The sequence below is a fragment of the Chrysochloris asiatica genome, unplaced genomic scaffold, assembly GCF_000296735.1.
Source record: "Chrysochloris asiatica unplaced genomic scaffold, ChrAsi1.0 scaffold00227, whole genome shotgun sequence".
NCBI classification, from domain to species: Eukaryota; Metazoa; Chordata; class Mammalia; order Afrosoricida; family Chrysochloridae; genus Chrysochloris; species Chrysochloris asiatica.
In genome coordinates this window covers 792168-805351 of record NW_006408745.1, presented here as the reverse complement: position 1 = coordinate 805351, position 13184 = coordinate 792168, and positions in this window count along the sequence as shown.

Sequence of the window (13184 nt, the reverse complement as noted above, 5' to 3'; positions counted from 1 at the left end):
TTTTTTTTTTTTTTTTTTTATGTGCAGGTGTATTATTTTTCTTTGAGGTTACCCTGTAATATATTGTTTTTCCCTGCTTAAAATTGTCTGCTTTATCTTGAAATCTACTTGACTTCTTTGCCATTTGGAAGATCTGCATCTACACTATTATGTCTTTTTTGCTTTGCAGTTGAATTCATTATACATTGATATCTCTGGTTCCTTATTTTCAGGCATGCAGATTTGTTTTACTTGAAATACTTGTATATCTGAATTTATTACAAGGTGATGTTGTCATGTATAATAATTAAAGGTTGTTATCTGCTATTGTTGGTTCTCAGTAGAAAAAAACACCCTTTAGCATTCTTTAAGTTGGTGTGGTAAATTTTTGTTTATCAGGAAATGTTCTAATTTTTCCATCATATTTGAGGGACAGTTTTTCTGGGTATATGATTCTTGGTTGGTAATCCTTTTCTTTCAGGGTTTTGTATATGTCATTATATTGCTGTATTGGCTGCATGGTTTCCGCTGATGAATCTAAGCTTATTCTCTTGGGTTCTCATTTTCAGGTAACTTTTCATTTTTTTCCCAAGCTACTTTCAGGATTCTTACCTTGTCTTTGATTTTGGAAAGTTTGATTCTGATATGAGTTGTTGATTTTCTTTTGGAATTTATCCTGTCTGGGGTTCCTTCAGCTTCTTTTATACTTATCTTTTATTCTTTTATGTTAGAGAAGATTTCTTCCAATAATCTTTGGTAATTGTGTCTGTGCTTGTCTCTTTCTGTTCTGGAATTATGATCATCAGTAAGTTATTCATTTTCATGGTGTCCCGCTTAACTCTTAGGATTTCTTTGTGTTTTTTTTTTTTTTTTCCATTATTTTTTCTGTTTATTTTTCCAGCATACTACTATTGAGATATTTATCTTAAAGCTCACTAATTCAGGCTTTTCACATGTAATCCTTTGCCCTTTCAAGGAATTGTCCATTTCTGAAATCTTGGTACTAATCTGAATTTATAATTGCAGGTTTTATATGTCTCAGATTTTTTCATTTATTTGTGTTCTTGTAGTGTCTGAATTCTTCTAAAGTTTTTATTTTGTTCTCATTGCTTTCCCTGATCTTTCTATCAATACTCTGAAGGTACCTTAATTACCATTCTTTTGAATTCTTTTTCAGTAAGTTCTATTACCTTTTCTTCCTCAGATAAGTGTTCTGGCTCTGCATCTTGGTCATTTGTCTGAATCATTCTCTCCTATTTCTTTGTGTGAGCTAAATAGGTCTGTTGTCTCTAGGGCATTGTGAAGTTGTTGTATTTGTAAAACTAAGCAGTGATTTTTTGGCACTGGAGGGAGAACACTCTAGGATGATCCTGCAATTCAAAGAGCTCATGAGGTGGTTCTGGAAGAGATGTGACAGCAGAGTTCCTGGCCCTAGGAGGAGTTCCTGTTTACCTCAGCATTACCTATGTTTAGAGCACTAAATATGGAAGTTAATGTTGGGGAACCCTGATGGAGCTGGTTTCATTGTTTGTTAGCACCACAGGCAAGCTATGGGAAGCATGACTGGTTAAATGCTGTCCTGGTGGTTCAGCAGGTTTTGTAGGCATTGAGTTGAGTCCATCTGAATCCATGTACCAAAGCAGTGTAGCTGGCCCTACCTCATGTTGGTGTAGCTCTCAACTATGTAGCTTTAAAATCCTGCCAAGAAGGGTCTGCACTGGGAGTGGGTCAGATCTCACACCTGGTCACTAGGAGATTGTGGGGGAAAGAAGAAATCACACCTTTTTACTTGCTCACATGATTCTGCTCTGCCAGGTCTCCTTCTGATGCCAAAACTGCTCTCAAGATGGTTGAGCCTCTTCTGGCCAGCTGTTCACTAGTCAGCTTCTCCTTTTATGGTCCTTGCTTCGCCTCTCCTCCCAGCAAGCATTCCATCTACCTCTCTAACCTTTCGTCTGAAATTCAAGGTGCCAGAAATTTCATCTGTGGCTGTTTTATTTTGACTTTCATATTTTTGTTTTAGAGGGTCTGTGTAGTACGTCTGCCTAGTCTTCCATATTACCATAATTCCTGAGGATTGATTTGAGGTTGTACATCGTTACTGGAACAGAATGCCTCATCTTTCTCAGCTGGTGGGCTCTAACCATCCAATTTGTGGTTCACACCTTGTAATTTGTATTCCTAAAATTTTCCGGTTCAATCTATCACCCTATCTATTTCTCCTACTCATTTGAATTGGTGATTAAAAAAAAAATTTTTTAAGTATATTAAATTCCACAAAACAAAGAATGCACATATGCATACGATTGGATTTTGTGACACTATTTAGACATCTAATCTGCTAGAATTAAGGATTGGGCCTATATTATCCAAATGTGGGCATTTAAAGTTTACATTTTAAACAGGTGGCACACTCATAAAGATCAACAGAAAAATGCAAACTATCAAAATGTGAAATATGGAAAATCTCAATTCCATTTCATTTCTTACCTTCCTAGTCCATAACCTTACTCTGTTCAAGTCAATCATTTGCATGAATTTTCTAGTGTATGTTTTCAAGCATGTGTATTTATGTTAAAACAAATACAAAAGGATGTGAATATATTTTTCAAATGTATTTATCTTTTCTTGGGGTAGTCACATTTCTAAAAATTTGTCATACAGGTATAATTTGCACATTCAAATGAAAGTTTACCTATAAATAATTTATTACAACATAAATAGTTTTAGCAAAAGATTATTAAAACAATAATTTTCATCAGTAAAACACATGTGTGGTGCTGTAGGTTAATGTGCCAGACTTCAAAGTCATATGAACTTCAAATTTGGCGGTTCAAACTTGCCACCTGCACCTTGTAAACTCTAACCAGGGTTTCTATGGGTTGGAATCAACTCAACAGCACTCTACAACAACAACAAAATAAATTCTGGAGTTGCCATGTAATATAAAACTATACTAGTTGAACAAAAGCAAGAGGTGGTGGAAACTTTTTGTGTACTGAAAGGATGAATGAAAATCTTCCATTGTTTATACTACTAAGAGGGGGAAACTGTGCTTGGATGCAAACACTTGTTTTATAAAAAATGAGGAAATAAGAAGAAAAACACTGTTTTCTTCAAAATAGGTTTCAAAACAATACTGACGGCAGAAATGATTTCATCATTTAATTTATCTTCAAGTGTAGTAGAAACAAAAACACAAACTGTTAAATCTATGGATTCCCAAGTGAATAATTTTATTGAACTCCAATTCCAAATAATGTACTAGTGAAAAATTGTGGACAAAAACAACAAAAAAAGAAAAATGGCTTATATATTGTGGCATGCCCACAAAATAATACAATTTATTAGAATGAAGTTTACAGCTTTAGAAAATGTTTTAAAAATTATACATACTGAAAAAATAGGCCACAGCATAGACTAATGAAATGGTATTTTAAATACATATTTTATAGAATATGAAAGAATACATGAAAATGCTAACTGTGATCACCTTTGAATATGAATTTATGGGTGATTTTATGTTCCTAATTAAAATATACCTTATTTTCTGAACTTTTAAAGTGGATTTCAAACTGCAAAAAGAGAGGGGAAAAAAGATTTTGTTTTGAAAAGTGATTGAAATCTGAGAGATTGTAATTGAAGAAAATAATTCAAACTTGATGCCTTTGTTAGGAGGAGAGGAGTATAATTCATTTTTGTCATGAAAGGTGACTCATTCTCCGCCTCTGTTTCCTACCTCTGTTTTCCTAGGTCAAACTAAAAGTTAGCTCAGTAGCTCACAGACAAATAGTTTTCTTGTCAGTAATATGCTAGATAAAATATGCACAGTTGTAATAAAACTAATACTCTATAAATATTTTACAAAATAAAATAGAAATATTGCTTTTAAGTCTATTAGTTTATTAATCATTTGAGGATATGATAATTCTTCCAAGGCGGAAGGTTCCTACATTGTTAAAAGGCTTAAATTGGTAGATTTGGATACAAGATGTGGATTTGAGGATCAGTTGCCCCAAATATTTTTTTCAAATTGACTGCGATGAAGAAAAGAAGTTCTGTTGGTGCTGTGCATTAAGCATTGGGCTGCAAGCTGCAAGCTCACGGGTTTAAACCAACCATGCACTCTAAGGGAGAAGGATGAGGCTATCTGCTCTTTCAAATATGAAATCTTAGAAATCTTTTGGAGTATTTATACTCTGTCCTATAGGGCCACTATGAGTTGGAATAAACTTTTCTGGCAGTGGGTTTGGTGAGTAATAAAGGAAAATATTCCGATAGTCATTGCTGTTGATATTAGATTCCATCTAGTCAGTTTAACAATGAAACACCGCCTGGTCTTGAGTCATCCTCACAATTGCTGCTACACTTGAGACCAGTGTTATTGTGCTACAGCCACTGTGTCATTCCATCTCCTTGGGTGCCTCCCTCTTTTTCAGTGACCCTCTACTTCCTTCACCAAGCATGATGTCCTTCTCCAGGGACTGGTCATTCCTGATAATATGTCTGAAATATGAGAGACAAATTCTGGCCGTCTTGACTTGTAAAGAGCATTCTTTACTTCTTCCAAGACAGATTAATTTGCTTCATCATGGAAGTCCATGATACCTTTAATGTTTTTCTCCAATAACATAACTCAAATGAATCAATTCTTGTATTATTCATTGTCCAATTTTCATATGCATATGAGATTATTGAAAATACCATGGCTTGTGTTGCATGCACCTTAGTCCTCAAACACACATCTTTGCTCTTGAACACTTTCAAGAGGTTTTATGCAGCAGATTTGCCCTAATTGAATACATTGTTTAATTTCTTGACTGCTACTTCCATGAGCGTTGATGGTTGAGTTGAGCAAAATGAACTCTTTGACAACTTCAACCTTTTCTCATTTATCATGAAGTACTTTATTAGTCCAGTGGTGAGGACTTTTGTTTTCCTAACATTGAGGTGCACTCCATACTGAAGGTTGTGGTCTTTGATCTTCATTAGTAAGTATTTTAAGTCCTCTTCACTTTCAGAAAGCCAGGTTGTATCATCTGCATATTATAGGTTGACAAAGAGTCTTCCTCCAATCCTGATGTCATGTTCTTCATATAATTCAGTTTCTCAAATTATTAGCTCAACATATAGACTGAATGAGTGTGGTGAAAGAATACAGCCCTAATGCCTATCATTCTTGATTTTAAACCATTCACTGTTCTCTTGTTCTGTTTGAATGACTGCTTATTGTTCTATTCTCAGACTCCTCATGAACACAATTAAGTGTTTCAGATTACTCATTCTCCACAATATTGTCCATTGTTGTTATTGTTAAATGCTGTTGAGTGGGTTTTGACCCATAGTGACCCTTTATAGGGTTTCCAAGGAGCTGCTGGTGAGCTTGAACCACTGACCTTGTGGTTCAAACCAACTTTGCAGTCCAGCACATTAACCCACAGCGCCACATCATTATTTACACAATGAGAAGCCTTTATGTAAATAAGAAAGCATCTTTTTGGTATTCTCTGCTTTCAACCAAGAGCCATCTGATGTCAGCAATAATACATCCCTCATTTCACGTTCTCATCTAAATTGGGCTTGAACTTCTGACAGTTCCCTGTCAGTGTACTTTGTAACTATTTTTTAAGTTATCTTTAGCAAAATTTACTTCCATGTTACATTACTGAAATTATCTGATGATTTCAATGTTCTGTTGGGTCATCTTTCTTTAGAATGGAAACAGATATGGATCTCTTCCAACCAGATGACCATATAGTTGTCTTCCAAATTTCTTGCCATAAATCAGTGAGTGTCTCCAGTGCTGCATCAGTTTGTTGAAAGTTTTCAATTTGTATTCCATTAATTCCCAGAGCCTTGTTCTCTACCAATGCCTTCAGTGCCCCTTGGATTTCTTCTTTCAGTATAATTGGCTAATCTTATGTTACCCTTGAAAAGGTTGAATATCAACCATTTCTTTATAGTACAGTGACTCTGTGTATTCCTTCCATTTTCTTTTGATGCTTTCTGCATCATTCAATATTTTACCAAGAGAATCCTTCACACTGTAAGTTGAGGCTTCACATTTTTTCTCAGTTGTTTCACACTGAGGGATGCCGAGCATGTTTATCACTTTTGTTTATCTAACTTCAGGCTTTTGTATATTTCATTATGATACTTGAATTTGTATGTTCAGCTGCCCTTTGAAATACTCTGTTCACCTCTTTTATCTTCTCATTTCATCCATTTGCTGTATCATCTATATTGGAGAGCAAGCTTGAGAGTTTCTTCTGACATCCATTTTGGTCTTCTTCTTCTCTCTTGTCTTAATGACCTTTTTCCTTCTTCCAGTATGATGTCCTTGACATCATTCAACAACTCTTGTGATTTTTGGTCATTAGTATCTAATTCATCAAAGCTGTTGTTGAGATGATCTCTATATTCAGGTTGTTGTTGTTGTTAGGTGCCATCGAGTTGGTGTTGACTCATAGTGACATTATGCACAGAAGCACAAAAAACTGCCCGATCCTGGGCCAACCTCACAATTGATGCCATGCTTGAGCCCATTGATGCTGCAACTTGGCCAATCCATCTCGCTGGGGGTCTTCCTCTATTTCTCTGACCTTACCAAACATGATATCCTTCTCCAGCAACTGGTCCCTCCTGACACTATATCTGAAGTATGAGAGACGAAGTTTGGCCATCACAGCCTCCAAGGAACACTCTGACTGCACTGCTTCCAACAGAGATCTGTTGGTTCTATGGGCAGCCCATGGCACTTACAATATTCTTCTCCAACATCATAACTCAAAAGCATCAATTCTTCTATAGTCTTCCTTATTTACTGTCCAACTTTCACATGCATATGAGGTTATTGAAAATATCATGACTTGGGTCAGGTGCACCTTAGTCCTCAAGCTGACATCTTTGCTTTTCAACACTTTAAAAAGGTCTTGTGCAGCAGATTTTCTTAAAGCAATATGTTGATTGATTTCTTGACCACTGCTTCCATGAGTGTTGATAGTTGATCCAAGAAGAATTAAGTCCTTGACAACTTCAATCTTTTCTCTGTTGTTAAGAATGTTATTTATTGGTCCAGTGGTGAGGGTTTTTGTTTTCTTTACATTGAGATGCAATCCAAACCAAAGGCTGTGCTCTTTGATCTTCATCAGTAAATGTTTTAAGTACTCTTCACTTTCAGAAAGCAAGGTTGTATCATCTGCATAACTCAGGTTGTTAATGAGTCTTCCTCCAGTCCTGATGCCATGTTTTTCTTCATATAACCCAGCTTCTTAGATTATTTGCTCAGCATACAGGTTAAATAAGTATGGTGAAAGAATACAACCTTGTCGCTCACCTTTCTTAATTTTAAACCATCTAGTGTTCCCATGTTCTGTTTGAACAACTGCCTCTTGGTCCATGTACAGATTCCTAATGAGCAGAATTAAGTATTCTGGAATACTCATACTTCACAATATTGTCCATAGCTTGTCATGATCCACACAATCAAAAGACTTTGCATAGTCAATAAAGCACAGGTAAACATCTTTCTGATATTCTCAGCTTTCAGCCAACATCCATCAGACATCAGCAATGATATCCCTTGTTCCACGGCCTCTTCTGAATCCAGTTGGGCCTTTGGAAATTCTCTGTCAATGTATACTTGCAGTTGTTTCTATATTACCTTTAGTAAAACTTTACTCACATGGAATATCAAAGAGATCGTCCAGTGATTTTTGCATTTCATTGGATCACCTCTCTTTGGAATGGGCATAAATATGATCTCTTCCAATTAGTCGGCCAGATAGTTGTCTTCCAAATTTCCTGGTAGAGATGAGTGAGTGCCTCCTGTGCTGCAACACTTTCTTGAAATTTTTCGATTTTTATTCCATCAATTCCTGGTGCCTTGTTCTTTGCCAATTCCTTCAATGCACCTTGGATTTCCTCCTTCAGTATCGTTGGCTCTTGATCATATGCTACCTCTTGAAACAGTTGAACATCAGCCATTTCCTTTTGGTACAGTGACTCTGTGTATTCCTTCCATCTTATCTTAATGCTTTCTGCATCATTCAATGATTTGCCCAGATAATCTTTCAATAGTGAAAGTCAAGGCTTGAATTTTTCTTCAGTTTTCCCAGCTTGAGAAATGCTGAGCTTGTTCTTCCTTTTGGTTTTCTGACCCCAGATCTATGCTCATTTTGTTGTAATATTTGGCTTTATCTTCTCAAACTGATTTTTGAAATTTTCTGTTCAGTTCTTGTACCTCCTCATTTCTTCCACTTGCTTTAGCATCTCTGCACTGGAGAGCAAGTTACTGTGGTTCGTCCGACATCTCTTTTGACCTTTTCCTTCTTTCTTGTTTCTTAATGACTTTTTGCTTTCTTCATATATGCTGTTCTTGTTGTCATCCCACAACTCTTCTTGTCTTTGGTTTTAGTGTTTAATATGTCAAATCTGTTCTTCGAATGATCTATAAATTCAGGTGGGATATATTCAAGGTCATATTTTGGCTCTCGTGGACTTGTTTTAATTTTCTTCAGCTTCAGTTTGAATTTGCATGTGAGCAATTGATGTCCCTGGCCTTGTTTTGACTGATGATATGGAGCTTTTCCATCGTCTCTTTCCGCAGATGTAGTCAATTTGATTTCTTGTATTCCATCTGGTGAGGTCCATGTGTATATTCATCTCTTACGCTGTCTAAAGAAGGTATTTGAAATGAGCAAATCATTGATTTTGCAGAATTCTATCTATCATGTGTTCTCCAGAATCATTTCTATCACCAAGGCCATATTTTCCAGCTACTGATCCTTCCTCTTTGCTCCCAACTTTTGCATTCCAATCACCAGTAATGATCAATATATTTAGGTAGGATATATTTAAGGTCGTATTTTGGCTATTGTCGATTTGTTTTAATTTCCTTCAGCTTCAGCCTGAACTTGCGTATGAGAAATTGATACTCTGTTCCACAGTGTGCCCCTGGCCTTGTGCTGGTTGCTGAGGTGGAGTTTTTCCACCATCTCTTTCCACGGATGTAGCCATTTTGATTGCTGTGTATTCTAATCAATGAAATCCATGTGTATAATAATGTGTCTTTTATGTTTTTTAAAAAAGCTATTTTTTGTCAGTGTCATTGGTTTTGTAAAATTCTATCATACGATCTCCAGCATCATTTCTATTACTAAGGCCATATTTCCCAATTACTGATCCTTCCTTTCTCTTTCCAACTTTTGCATTCCAATCACCAATAAATATAAATCTACCTTGATGGAATGTTTGATCAATTTCAGACTGTAGAAGTTCATGTCATTCTTAATTTCTTCATCACTGATTTTAGTGGTTGGTTCATACATTTGAGTAATTATCGTGTTAATTGGTCTTGCTTGTAGGTGTAAGGATATTTTCTTTTCACAGAAAACATTATAGTTCAAGGTAGATCTTGAAATGTTCTCTTTGATGATGAATGTGATGCCATTCCTCTTCAATTTGCCATTCCTAGTATTGTAAACCATGTGATTGTCAGATTCAAAATAGTCAAAACCAGTCCATTTCAGCTCACCAATGCATAGGATATCAATCTTTATGCGTTCCATTTTATTTCTGACAACTGCCATTTTTCTAGATTGATACTTCATACATTCCATGTCCCAGTTATTAATGAATGTCTTCAGCTGTTGATCCTCATTTTAAGTTGTGCCCCATCAGCAAATGGAGGTTCTGACAGCTGTACTCCATTTGTGTCATCATGGTCAGTCTACTTTGAAGAGGCAGCTCTTCTGCAGTTGCACTTTGAGTGCCTTCCAACACGAGGACCTCATCTTCTGGCACTATATCTGACAATATTACAGTGTTGTTTATCACATTTCAATATTCAAAATTCTGGTGCTATCTGACAATGTTTCACTGCTATTCATGAGGTTTTCAGGTGCTAAACATTTGGAAGTATTCTGGCTTCCTGTCTTTAAATGTGTCAGTCTGGAAGCTCATCTGAAACCACCTTGGATGACCTTGCCAACATTCAAAATACTGATGGCATAACTTCTAGCATCACAGCAACATGTTAGCCACCACAGTGCAACAAACTAACAAACTAGTGGTGGATTCTGATGGTTGTAAGAAATAAAGGCGACTATTTGGCTTTGTCATAAAATTTTATTTATCAAATTTTTTTAAATGCACTGGACTACAAAGTTTGTTTGAATCACAAGGTTTACAGTTCAAATTCAAGGTCACTATAAATCATAACCTACTCAATGGCATTGAACAACACAATAATTTATCTAATATGCTTCTTTCAATTACATAGGTAATGACTTTCAAATTCATCACTTGCTTTGTGTTTGCACAATTCATATCTGCATGGCCACCACTCCTCTATCAGTTTGTCATATTGTGGTGGCTTGTGTGTTTTCTGTGATTTTAGAAGATATGCCACTGGTATTTTATATATGAACAGGGTCACCCATGGAATAGGTTTCAGAGGAGCTTGCATGACTATCACAGACTAAGAAGAAGGAGAAAAAGAGTACTTCCAAATATTTAGTCAATGAAAAATTTGTTAATAGCATTGGAACACTGTCAAATAGAATAATGAATTGAAACGTGATGAAGAGTACCAGAATACTATCGGGTACAGAGCAGGAAGATGAATCTCTCATGTTGGAAGCACTCAAAATATGACTGGGTAAGAGCTGCATTCGTAGAGTTGACTGTGATGACACAAATGTAATAAAGCTTTAGGGAACTTCATTTGATGATGGGGCACATGTCAAATAAGAGGAAACAGCTATAAACCTTCATCAGAAATCAGAACATGGAATATACTAAGTCTAACTCTAGGAAAATTGAAAATTGTCAAAAATGAAACAGAATTCATAAACATCAATATTTTAGGTATCAATGAGTTAAAATGGAGTGGTATAGGCCATTTTATTTCTGACAACCACATAGTTTACTATGATGGGAATGAAAAATTGAGGAGGAATGGCATCACAATCATCATCAAAAAGAACATTTCAAGATCTATCTTGAAGTACAACACTACCTGTGATAAGCTAAAGTCCATACAACTACAAGGAAGTTAATACTATTATTCAAATTTATGCAACAACCAGTAACACAAAGGAAGGATCAGTACTCGGAAAATATGACCTTGGTGATAGAAACAATGCTGGAGATCTCATGACATAATTTTACAAGACCAATTATTTGTTCATTGCAAATACCTTTTTTTAAGCAACATATAAGATGACTGTACATATAGAATTCACCATATGGATCATACAGAAATCAAACTGACTACATCTGTGGAATGTGGCAGTGAAAAAGTTCCATATCATCAGTCAAAACAAAGCCAAGGACAGACTGTGGAATAGACCATCAATTGCTTATATGCAAGTTCAGGTTGAAGCTGAAGAAAATGAAAACAAGTCCACCAGAACCCAAATATGACCCAACAGAATTTAGAGATCATCTCAAGAACAAATTTGATGAATTACACACTAAAGACTGAAGACCAGAAGAGTTGTGTGATGACATCAAGAAAATCATAGAGGAAAAAAGAAAAAGTCCATTAAAACAATATAGAAAAAGACCAAAATGGATGTCAGCAGAGACTCTGAAATTTGCTGTCCAGCATAGAGATGCTAAAGCAGATGGAAGAAATGAGGAAGGAAAAGTATTGAATAGACAATTTCAAAGTGTATGTCGAGAAGACAAGGTCAAATATTTTAATGAAATGTGCAAAGATCTAGAGTTAGAAAACCAAAAAGGAGAATATGCTTAGCTTTTCTCATGCTAATGGAAAAAAATAAAAAATCAAACCTCAAATTGAAATATTGAGGGATTATTTGAGAAAAATATGGAATGATGCAGAAAGCATTAAAGGAAAATGGAAGGAATACACAAAGTCACTGTACCATAAAGAAATGGTCTATGTTCATCCACTTCAAGAGGTAGCATGTATTCAATAACCGATGATGATGAAGGAAGAAGTCCATGGAGCACTGAAGGCATTTGGAAGAACAAGGCCCTGGGAATTGATGAAATATAAATTGAAATCTTTCAACAAACTGAAGTTGCACTGGAGGCACTCACTCATTTATGATTAGAAATTTGGAAGACATTTACATATTCAATTGATTGGAAGAGATCCATACATGTGCCCATACCTAAAACAGGTGACAAAATGGAATGCAGAAATCATTGAATAATATAATTAATATATCATGCAAGTAAAATTTTACTGAGGATCTTTTAAAAAATGGCTGTGACAGTTCCTTGATAGAGTACTGCCAGACATTCAAACTGGATTCAAATGAAGACGTGAAATGAGGGATGTAATTGCTGACATCAGATGGATCTTGGCTGAAAGCAGAGAATACCAGACAGATGTTTGGCTCTGGTTTATTCACTATGCAAAGGATTTCAATTGTGTGGATGATGACAAGCTATGGACAACATTTTGGACACAGTGTATTCCAGAACATTTAATTTTGCTCATGAGGAACCTTACACAGAGCAAGTGGCAGTTATTAGAACAGAACAAAGGGACACTGAATGGATTAAGATTAGTGAAGATATGCCCCAAGTTTGTATTATTTTACATACTTAGTCATTTTATATGCTGAACAAATACTTTTATAAGATGGATTCTATGAAGAAGTAAATTGCAACATGATTAGAGGAAGACTCATTAACAACCTGTGATATGTATATGATACAACTTTGCTTCATGAAAGCGAAGAGGACTTAAAATGCATACTATTGAAGATCAAAGACCACAGCCATCTGTATGGGTTGTACCTCAATGTAAAGAAAACAAAATTCCTCACCACTAGATCTATAAATAACCTCAACATAAATGGGAAAAGGTTGAAGTTTTGAAAGACTTCATTTTGCTCAGATCAACCATCAATACCCATGGAAGCAGCAGTTAAGAAATCAAATGACGTATTACATTAGGCAAATCTGTTGTACAAGTCCTCTCGAAAGTGCTGAAGAGCAAAGATGTCAGTTTGAGGACTAAGGTACATCTGACCCAAGCCATGGTGTTTTCAATAATCTCATATGTATGTGAAGAATTGGACAATTTATAAGGAAAACCATAAAAGAATTGATGCATTTAAGTTATAGTATTGTTGTTGTTGTCAGGTGCCATCGAGTCAGAACCGACTCATAGTGACCCCATGCACAGCAGAACGAAACAATGTCCGATCCTGGGCCAACCT